Here is a 10,180-nt window from a genome sequence, read left to right as displayed (position 1 = left end):
TGGCAATTGGACTCTACGGCATTGAAGTCCCTTCCTTCTCCAAACCCCGCCCTCCTCAGGCTCCACCCCAAAAATCTCTAGGTATTTCCCAGTCCTGAGCTGGCAGCCCTATCAGCATGAATATGGGATTTTTATGGGATTTTAGGCTGGCACAAGTGCATGCTGTACGACAAGCCAACCTAAAGGGTACCTTTAAATGCTATAAGCAGCTCTACATCAACAGGCACAAAACAGTATACATTCAAATGAATCAATACAGCTTCTTGTATCTGAAGTGAGCAAACAGCAGCTGGGGGTTGGGATTAGGAAAAGTATATGGGAGGAAAAGTTAAACACCCTCAACTCTAGGGCGACTCACTGCTCCAAACTAAATGGTTGGCCCTTTGCTGACTTTAGAGTAACCCTTACAGATTAGACTGGTACATTTTCTTGGACTGATTATGTTTTATGATTTTTGTCAGAGGAAAAGTCTGATACGGTCCTTTTAAAATAATAAAATGAATACACTGGGGAGATCCAATCACTCATGACGTGTAGCAGGACTCGTAGGTGGCTCTGTTAAAGCATTAAGACCCATTTGTGTGGGACAGATCAGTCACCAATTGTTAGCCGTGATGTGGTAGCTAAAAAGGCAAATGCGATCTTGGGCTGTATCAACAGAAGTATAGTGTCCAGATCATGCTAAGTGATGGTATCACTTTACTCTGCTCTGGTTAGACCTCACCTAGACTACTGTGTTCAGTTTTGGGCACCGCAATTTAAGAAAGATGTAGACAAGCTGGAATGTCTCCAGAGGAGGGCAACAAAGATGGTGAGGGGTCTGGAGACCAAGTCCTAGGAGGAAAGGTTGAAGGAGCTGGGTATGTTTAGCCTGAAGAGGAGAAGACTGAGAGGGGATATGATAACTATCTTCAAGTACTTGAAGGGCTGTCATATAGAGGATGGTGCCGAGTTGTTTTCTGTTGCCCCAGAAGGTTGGACCAGAACCAACGGGTTGAAATTAAATAAAAAGAGTTTCCATCTAGACATTAGGAAGAATTTTCTAACAGTTAGAGTGGTTCCTCAGTGGAACAGGCTTCCTTGGGAGGTGGTAAACTCCTCTTCCCTGGAGGATTTTAAGAAGAGGTTAGATGGCCATCTGTCAGCAATGCTGATTCTGTGACCTTAAGCAGATGATGAGAGGGAGGGCATCTTAGCCATCTTCTGGTCACGGGCTGTGTGGGGGAGGTAGTTGTGAATTTCCTGCATTGTGCAGGGGGGTTGGACTAGATGACCCTGGTGGTCCCTTCCAACTTTATGATTCTATGAAATCTCCATGTTCAGAAGCCCTGAATATCCAGCTACTGAGTAGTCTCTGAGCGTGAAATGAACACAGCCTAGCACAGTCGAGTGTATAATACTGTTCTTTGGGAATGTGAGTTTTGCCCCTGGACTGAGTATACACAAGGTTCTATAACATTCGGTACTGCAGGATTGGGGATAAGGGTGTCTAGGAACAGCAAGAAGAAGCAGCCGGTGGCAAAAAGACTCTGTCGTCCTCAAATTCTTTAGTCCTGAGACGCACCATGCCCTCTCACCAAACGTATTGCAGTGGAGGATAATAGAACCATTTGTTTTCTGCCTTCTCCCTCCTCAGCTGATTAAAATCAAATCCCTTTCATCCATTATAAAGCAGCTTTCACTTTGCCGTGGGTTCAGCCATCCACAAAACGGAGAGCCGGGCCGAGCCGGTGGCGGGAATCCCTCAGCTATCAGCACTAAAAGAGAAAAATGAATTTTAACACATACACTGATTGATGCTTTGATCAATTTGGATACATGTATAAAGCACACAGGGGCACAGTTGCAAGAACTACAGTCAGAAGCAAGCTATTAAGTTGTTTCAGAGCCATCATTTTTCATTTGCGATCTCCGTCCAAGATATATATGTATTTTTCAGGTTGCGTGCACTCTGCCACGTTTAATAATTGAAAGTGCTGACGATAAGGAATGGGGGTTCACATGCGGCATATGCCAGGGATCAAAGGAATGGTATAAATATATGTAATCAGTTTGGGAAGAAAGCTGCAGGCAGAGACGGTGATGAATGAGCAATGACCGCTGCAGCTATGAATAGTCGAGGCACAACAAAGCTGGAAGCGATGGAAAATAACAGATTCTTCAAAAATGGAAACCCAGGGGATACAGAAGATGGGGCTGGTTAACCTAACGCAGTGGCTCTCAGTATGCAAGACAGCATGACAACAAAGTGTTTCCCTACACCAGCGACTTCCAAACTGCCTATTGGGGCCCACGTGTGTATCATAGAAGAGACTGGAACACGCAAGGATACTACCAAAGGGACTGAAATTGGAGTTGCCATTTTGGATGCATCCTCCACCTTATGCACCTCCGAATGGAGCGACACTCTGCCGTGGGGATTCCCTCTTTCTTTGCCATTATATCTGTGGAGATATCATCCACAGGCATGAAGTCCAAAAGTATTGGGATACCTGATGCAGTCTGTATTACAACGGCGGAGAGAATCCTAGAAGCACCACTGATTGCCAGAAAGCCTGGTACCCTCCCTAGATACTGACTAGGGTTGCCAACTCCAGGTTCAGAAATACCTGGAGATTTGAGGGTGGAGCCTGGGAGAGTGGAGTTCAGGGAGGGGAGGGATCTCGGTAGCCTATAATGTCATGCAGCTCATAACGCGGGTTGTCAGCTCTGGGTTTGGAAAAACCTCCCTGGAGGTTTTTAAGCAGAGGCTAGATGGCCATCTGACATCAATGCTGATTCTATGACCTTAGGCAGATGATGAGAGGGAGGGCATCTTGGCCATTTTCTGGGCATGTAGGGGTCACTGGGGGTGTGGGCGGGAGGTAGTCGTGAATTTCCTGCATTGTGCAGGGGGTTGGACTAGATGACCCTGGTGGTCCCTTCCAATTGTATGATTCTATTCTATTCTATATCCTGAGGCAGAGCCCAGGGTGGCCAGATTTTGAGGAAGGGAGGGAGTTCAGTAGGGATGTGATGTCATCCATAGACTCTACCTTATGAAGCTGCCATTCCTCAAGGGGAACTGATCTCTGTCATCTGGAGATCAGCTGTAATTCCAGATCTCCAGGGCCCACCTGGAGGCTGGTGACCTTAGTTTGAAGGCAGCCCCACTAACCAGCCTTGAACCTAGGATAGGGAAGGCAGCACATAATCAGGGGCACAGGAAGCTAGATCCATTACAATCGTGGCTATTGTGCTAGGGAACCTCTGGCCAAGATACTGAATACCTCTTCCCACCCCCTTTATGGCAAGCTGGAGAGCCAGCATAGTGTAATGGTTAAGAGCAGTGTTTTGGAGCGGTGGACTCTGATCGGGAGAACCGGGTTTGATTCCCCACTCCTCCACATGAGCGGCGGAGGCTAATCTGGTGAACCAGGTTGGTTTCCCCACTCCTACACATGAAGCCAGCTGGGTGACCTTGGGCTATTCATACTCAGCCCCACCTACCTCACAGGGTCTATTGTGGGGAGGGGAAGGGAAGGTGATTGTAAGCCGGTTTGATTCTTCCTTAAGTGGTAGAGAAAGTTTGCATATAAAAACCAACTCTTCTGATGATGATGATGATGATGTCTTAGCCTTGAACTAATCCAAAACAAAGCGAAAATGAGCAAATGAGAAACTATTTCAAAAGAAGTGCCTAAACCAGGCCAAAAGGGGAGTCTTTTGATACAAAAGGTGAAAAATAAAATACTGCAAATAGCATGTTTACTCCAAAGGAAGACTTGTTTTTTCCAGGTGTGCTATCAAGAAAAAGAAGGGGTTGCATACAACAAGTTACAAATATGCACCTTAATAAAAACCATCTTGAGTGTAATATTTTCAGGGGAGTCGTGTATTCAGGATCGTTCTCCTTTTAGGTATATATAATAATTTTGTTGCAGCACTAGACTACACCACCTTATAGCTTGCTTTCTTTAAAGATTTTAAAAAATAGCTTGGCATGAACCCATTGGGGATGTTTTAGGTAAAGGGTGCCCTGTCTTGTGACTTGGAGATTCCACTAGATAATCCCTCCAGATCCTGGCAGCTCCATAATTCTTTCCCCTCCTCGAATTTCCAGTACACATCATCCATCGTTGCAATCAGCATGTTGAACATTAGCCGGTCGGCCAACACTATGTAGCCCACGTAGATGGCATAAATCACAGGTGGAGCAGGTGCGTCTCCAGGAACAGGCCGATCAATCAGGCTGCTCATCAATTCTAATGTTGTACACAGCGTCCTTGGGTAGTCTTTAAAAGGCAAGCACTTCTTCCAGCTCAGTGCCTGAAATAGGATATAAAAATGCTAGGGGAAATAAAAGTAATGATAAAAATGTGCATCAGGGTTCCAAACACTGAACGGGTTAAGTAGGATGCGGGCAAAAACTGGGAAACGGAGTCTTCCTGGTAATGGTATGAGCAAAACTTGCAAAAAGAAAACTGGGTCAAAAATGGCTTCGGCACAGACGGGCATTGGGGTAGCATATGTTTCCCCACAAATTAAAAAGGGAAAGCAACATTCCAGCTGTGCTGGCCATGCAGGTGAAGATGAATTGTTTGAACAATTTGTTTCAGCTACTCCGTGAATAAGCAGAGGAGGGAGGCTGTGGCCACACAGGCCGAGCCTGCTGCACCCCTTTAACTCGGCGCTTTGGGGGTTGACCTGCATCACCACCTTGCTTGGGGTCGGTATAGAACCATCAAGATGACCCTCCAGGTTCTTAACCAATCAACACTACTGAAATGAGCAGAAGCACCCAAGGGAAAGAGTTTTGAGGATTGTATTTATTTAAAAATATGTGTTCTGCCATTTCTCCGCTAATGCTCCCAATAGGGTTGCCAACCTCCAGGTACTAGCTGGAGATCTCCTGCTATTACAACTGATCCCCAGCTGATAGAAATCAGTTCACCTGGAGAAAATGGCTGCTTTGGCAATTGGGCTGTGTGCCATTGAAGTCCCTCCCCTCCCCAAACCCCACCCCCTCAGGCTCCGCCCCAAAAGCCTCCCACCAGTGCCTGTATCCTACCATCCTGCTCAGCTAAGTTTGAAGCCTTCCTCCAGTCGAAGGAGACTTCCTCCAATTTAAGAGTTTCTTCCTCCAGAAGAAATTTCGCAATTTGGCAAAATTGGCAAAAGGCTTTACATTTTGCTGAGCAGAGTGGGAGGATATAACCCACAGACTCCTGAGAAATAATCACGTAAAGTATGAAACATTGATGGGAAAAGAAAGCCCCCCCCCCCCAAGTCAGATCCCCCACCAGGATACTCAGCTTCCCACTGCTGCGGGAGCAAAATTAATTAAAAATTACCATCACTGTGACATCATGCTGCTCTAGGAATCACAGGATTATATGTTTTACGATAGAGTTTCTAGCAATTCCTAGAGCTGGAACCCTCATGACCTTGCCCTCATCTCCCGTTGGGTGCCAGGCCATTGGCTGGCAACCCTACTCTACCCTCTGTATCTCCCTAATCTATGTCTCAAAAGATAACAGGACTTTTAATTAAACTATGCCTTTTAATTGATTAAATTGTAATGCATTTGCATCTTGTCACAAACTTTTCGAGATATATTTTTTCAGAGTCTGAAGAAAGAGTAAGATAATTTAACACTGGTTTTTAAATCTGAAATTCCTTCAGGGACTGGGATCAAATATATCTGACATCATAATCTCCCCTTGTTCAGAGCAGCAGACAACAACAGAATTCAGATCAAATGTTTATTCATTTATTTAATTACTTCATTTCTATCTCACCTTTCTCCCCAACGGAGACACACAGTGGCTTATATTGATCTCCTTTTCTCCATTTTATTGATTGGTTAAGAACTCTTTCCTTGGTATAGTCGTGAAGCTGTGATAAGAATTTCCTTTTCCAACTTTTGGAGAATAAAATGTAAGGTCCACAAAAGATGTGCTAGTTTGAAGGGGTTTTATTCACTTTACCTGCCATAATTGAATCATTGGCCATGTTGTGTTTGCTTTACAGAGGTAGGACTTCCAACCTCCAGGCACTAAAAAATCACTTATGACATAATATTGATTATTCAAATTTTAAGTTCCATTTTTTTCAAATAATGTCTAGAACAATATATTATATTTCCAACTATACCAAATATAACTCAGAAAGGATCCCAACCAAATTACGCACACACACACACACACACCATTCAATGCTCTCTATAACATTTAAGCAAGTCCATAAATAATCTTCATTCTTGTATTATAGCTCCTCCTGGTAGGTAGCAACCATTCACAGCCTGGTTCTCTGAAAAATGTGATAATGCAGTCCATGTAAATTCACAGGGAAACTTCGCAAAGAAGGTAGTCTTGAAGTAACACACAAATGGTCATCACGGGTAGTGTACCATTTCTCTTCTTCAGTATGCAAAATAGACTTATAGTCTTCTTTACATAGCGCTGAAATTGAGTCCCACCTTGTAATGAAGCAAAGTAGGCTGCTGGCGATCTCCTGCTATTACAACTGATTTCCAGCCGATAGAGATCAATTCCCCTGGAGAAAATGGCCACTCTGGAAATTGGACTCTATGGCATTGAAGTCCTTCCCCTCCCCAAACCCTGCCCTCCTCAGGCTCTGCCCCCAAAACCTCCCGCCAGTAGCGAAGAGGGACCTGGCAACCCTATACAGAGGGGAATTTTTTGTAGTTTTAGAAAATTTTGCCAGCACAAATCAGTGGCTAAAGAACCCTCCAAAGAAGCAAAAAACCTGTGTAAACCACCTTGGGAGCTAGGGTTGCCAGGTCCCCCTTTGCCACCGGCGGGAGGTTTTTGGAGTGGAGCCTGAGGAGGGTGGGGTTTGAGGAGGGGAGGGACTTCAATGCCATAGAGTCCAATTGCCAAAGCAGCTATTTTCTTCAGGTGAACCGATCTCTATCAGCTGGAGATCAGTTGTAATAGCAGGAGATCTACAGCTACTACCTGTAGGTTGGCAACCCTATTGGGAGTATTAGCGGCGAACTGGCAGAACATATATTTTTAAATAAATACAATCCTCAAAAATCTTTCCCTTGGGTGCTTCTACTCATTTCAGTAGTGTTAATTCCAAATATGTACATTCAGGACTAAAGTAAATACAGTCACAGAGCTCCCATTTGTACAGACGGCCAAGACGGAGCTGACAAAGCCAGGGCCCTTCAGAGAGGGCAGATTCCAAAGCCTTTATCCTTACCTTCTGTATCACAATTGAAAACTGCCCCAGCATTTTACATTTTCTGATAAAGAGAAATGGACTCACACCATCCAATAAACAGCAGCTGCAGAAGGAGGGAAGGCTCCCAGATCATGAGCAACAGACCGCAGAATAACTGTCTTGGACATTAAAGTGAAATAGATCATCCTCAGCAAAATAAATGCAATATTGAGCAGGTCTCCCAGAGGCTCGAGCTCTACAAGCATTTGGCAGGGACAGTGGGTGGGGGAGTGCTCTGAATGAAATGCCAGCTAAATGCCAAACTCTAATCTACAATTTCACTGTTTCAGTGCTTGGGTCATTCCTATTAAATTACGTGTTGGAAATGTTTTTCCCTCTAATTGGATATTAAATTCCAAAAGTCAGATCTCCAGCTTTCACAGCCTTTTGAAAAGTGACTTGGAAGTAGACAAGAGGCCTTAACAGTTGGCCTTAAAGGCTCCGGCTTGGAGTCAGCACCTCCTTTCCTCTTGTGCTCTTCTTTGTCCACTGCAAAGATGGTTCTTCTGGTGTGAGGCACTTTCTGACTCCTTGAACAACCTTGAATCGTCATTGATATCATCTAGTATCTGATCCTTTTACATGGAGATACTGGGGACTGAACCTGAGATTTTCTGCTTCCTTAGCCACAGTCACTTTTGCCCTTCATTCCTTAATGTCTTGAGTGACAAGGGGAAAAACCTTGCTGCTGCTTGTCAGAGTGTACCATATTAAACTAGATGGACCTATTATGTGCATGTAAGGCAGCTTCATGTGTTCCACCTTTTTTTTTCCTTCAGTGAAAGGGAACTTCCCTTTATACATATGTATGAGCATACGTACATATCCAGACCCTGTACCCTGCAGCATAACTCTCAAATGTAACACGGTCCGCCAAGGAGGGCAGCCTCTGCAATGGACAAAGAGGAGAGCAAAAAAGAAACAAGGCATATAGGGTTGCCAGCTCCGGGTTGGGAAATACCTGGAGATTTTGGGGGTGGAATCTGAGGAGGGTGGGGTTTGGAGAGAGGGGGACTTCAAGGCCATAGTTGTCAAAGTGGCCATTTTCTCCAGGAGAAATCTCAGGGAGATCTCCAGTTACCACCTGGAGGTTGGTAACCGTAAAGGCATAGGATCCAAGCCCATGCTTTTTTCCCTCTGTGTCCTCCACAGAATTTTAATGTCCAGAGAGTTCTAGAGAGCTCAAAAGTTTGCACATAGTTTTGTATAATTTTACTTGGTCCCAATAACGATATATCCCCACATATAGAAATTCTGCAAAATTGCAATTACTCTTCTTGGTATATAGTGCACTGTTTTTGTGTGCAATTTAATTTTGTAATCCCATATTATTGTATGGTTGATTGTATGTATTACACTGCACCAACGGCATTGTTTTTAATTGTGTGATCCACCTGGAGTCTCAGAGAGAAAGGTGGGCCTATATCTGATGTAAGTAAGCAAATAAATAAATAAATAAATAAATGTAATTTTATTCTATCTTCTCTTGTATGGCCCATGTCAAACTTCAGTAGCCTGAACTTCCCTGCAGGGAAGCTTTAAAAAAGGTAAAGGTGCAAGCACCAGGTCATTCCTGACCCATGGGGTGACGTCACATTCCGACGTTTTCTAGGCAGACTTTGTTTACGGGGTGGTTTGCCTGTGCCTTCCCCAGTCGTCTTCCCTTTACCCCCAGCAAGCTGGGGACTCATTTTACTGACCTCGGAAGGATGGACGGCTGAGTCAACCTTGAGCCGGCTACCTGAAACCAACTTCTGTCAGGATCGAACTCAGGTCGTGAGCAGAATTTGGGACTGCAGTACTGCAGCTTACCACTCTGCGCCATGGGGCTTGCCGTTACTTAAAATTTTGCAGTGGCTTCAAGTCCTGGCCGTTTTCATCTTGGAACTTTAGGAGTTTCATATACATAGCAATGAAAATAAATTGAACAGCCACCCATCTTAATCTAGCAGCAAAACATCCCTCTAATTTACAGCCTCCCTTGCTGTGCCTTGTTAAGTTAAATGGCCTCCAGAGGGTTGAGGCAAGAATTTCATCCTGTCTCCTTTATACAGACCTATAAAAAAAAGATTTTTATATCACCAGCGCACTAGTCCCAGAATGAGCCAGTTAGTACTTTTATAGAAGGCTGTGCGACTGTCTTTCAGGCCTTGAATAGATGACATTTCTCTAGTCCTAATTAATTAACTTATTACATGTCCTAGTGATCTTCCTTTCTATACCAGCACGAGTTGTCAAGCAGTGGAGGGCTCAGCATTTGTCTCTCACTGGTGAAGAAAACACAAGATTTTTGTTTAGAAAAACTGCATTCTGGTGTAGGGTTGTACGTATCAGTTAACCCGAACCAAAAATAAACTAGAAAAAGGCCTTTTCTGCTTTTTCGGGTTTAATTTAAGCCAAATATTAAAACTGGGAATCAAGCCTAAGCCAGATAGCCGATCGCCAAAAAAGTTGAATAGGTATTCGGCTTTTTTCGGCTTCAGCTTTCCCCAGGCTTTTTCCTATGGGAAAATGTTTTGATGAGCTCGGGGGGGGGGCATTTTTCGAGGTAGAGTCACCAATTTTGCAGCAATGCTGCAATAGACTCTCCTTGCATGAACTCCAAAGTTTAGTCAAGTTTGGGAGAGGGGGTCCAATTTTATGGGCCCCCGAAGGGGGGGAGGAGGGGTCACCCTCCTCCTCCATAGAAAAGCATATATATAGTATAATGGATTCAATGGGCGGCAGGGGTGGGGGGGGGAGAAACCTGGATATAGTCAAACTACCCATTTTCTGGTATGGGTATCTGGCATATTTCAGATTTCCCAAAAAAAATTGAGTTCAATTAACCCGAACTTTAGTGGATTTTTTTTTTTTTTTTTGCATAGCCCTATTTTGAACATTCAAATGAACACTTGCTGAGCTGTCTGTCTGCTTGCAAAGTTGTCCTTGGACTTGGATCAGAACT

This window comes from Euleptes europaea, chromosome 5 (assembly GCF_029931775.1).
Source record: "Euleptes europaea isolate rEulEur1 chromosome 5, rEulEur1.hap1, whole genome shotgun sequence".
In the NCBI taxonomy this organism is placed as follows: domain Eukaryota; kingdom Metazoa; phylum Chordata; class Lepidosauria; order Squamata; family Sphaerodactylidae; genus Euleptes; species Euleptes europaea.
Note: the sequence above shows the minus strand (reverse complement) of the source record.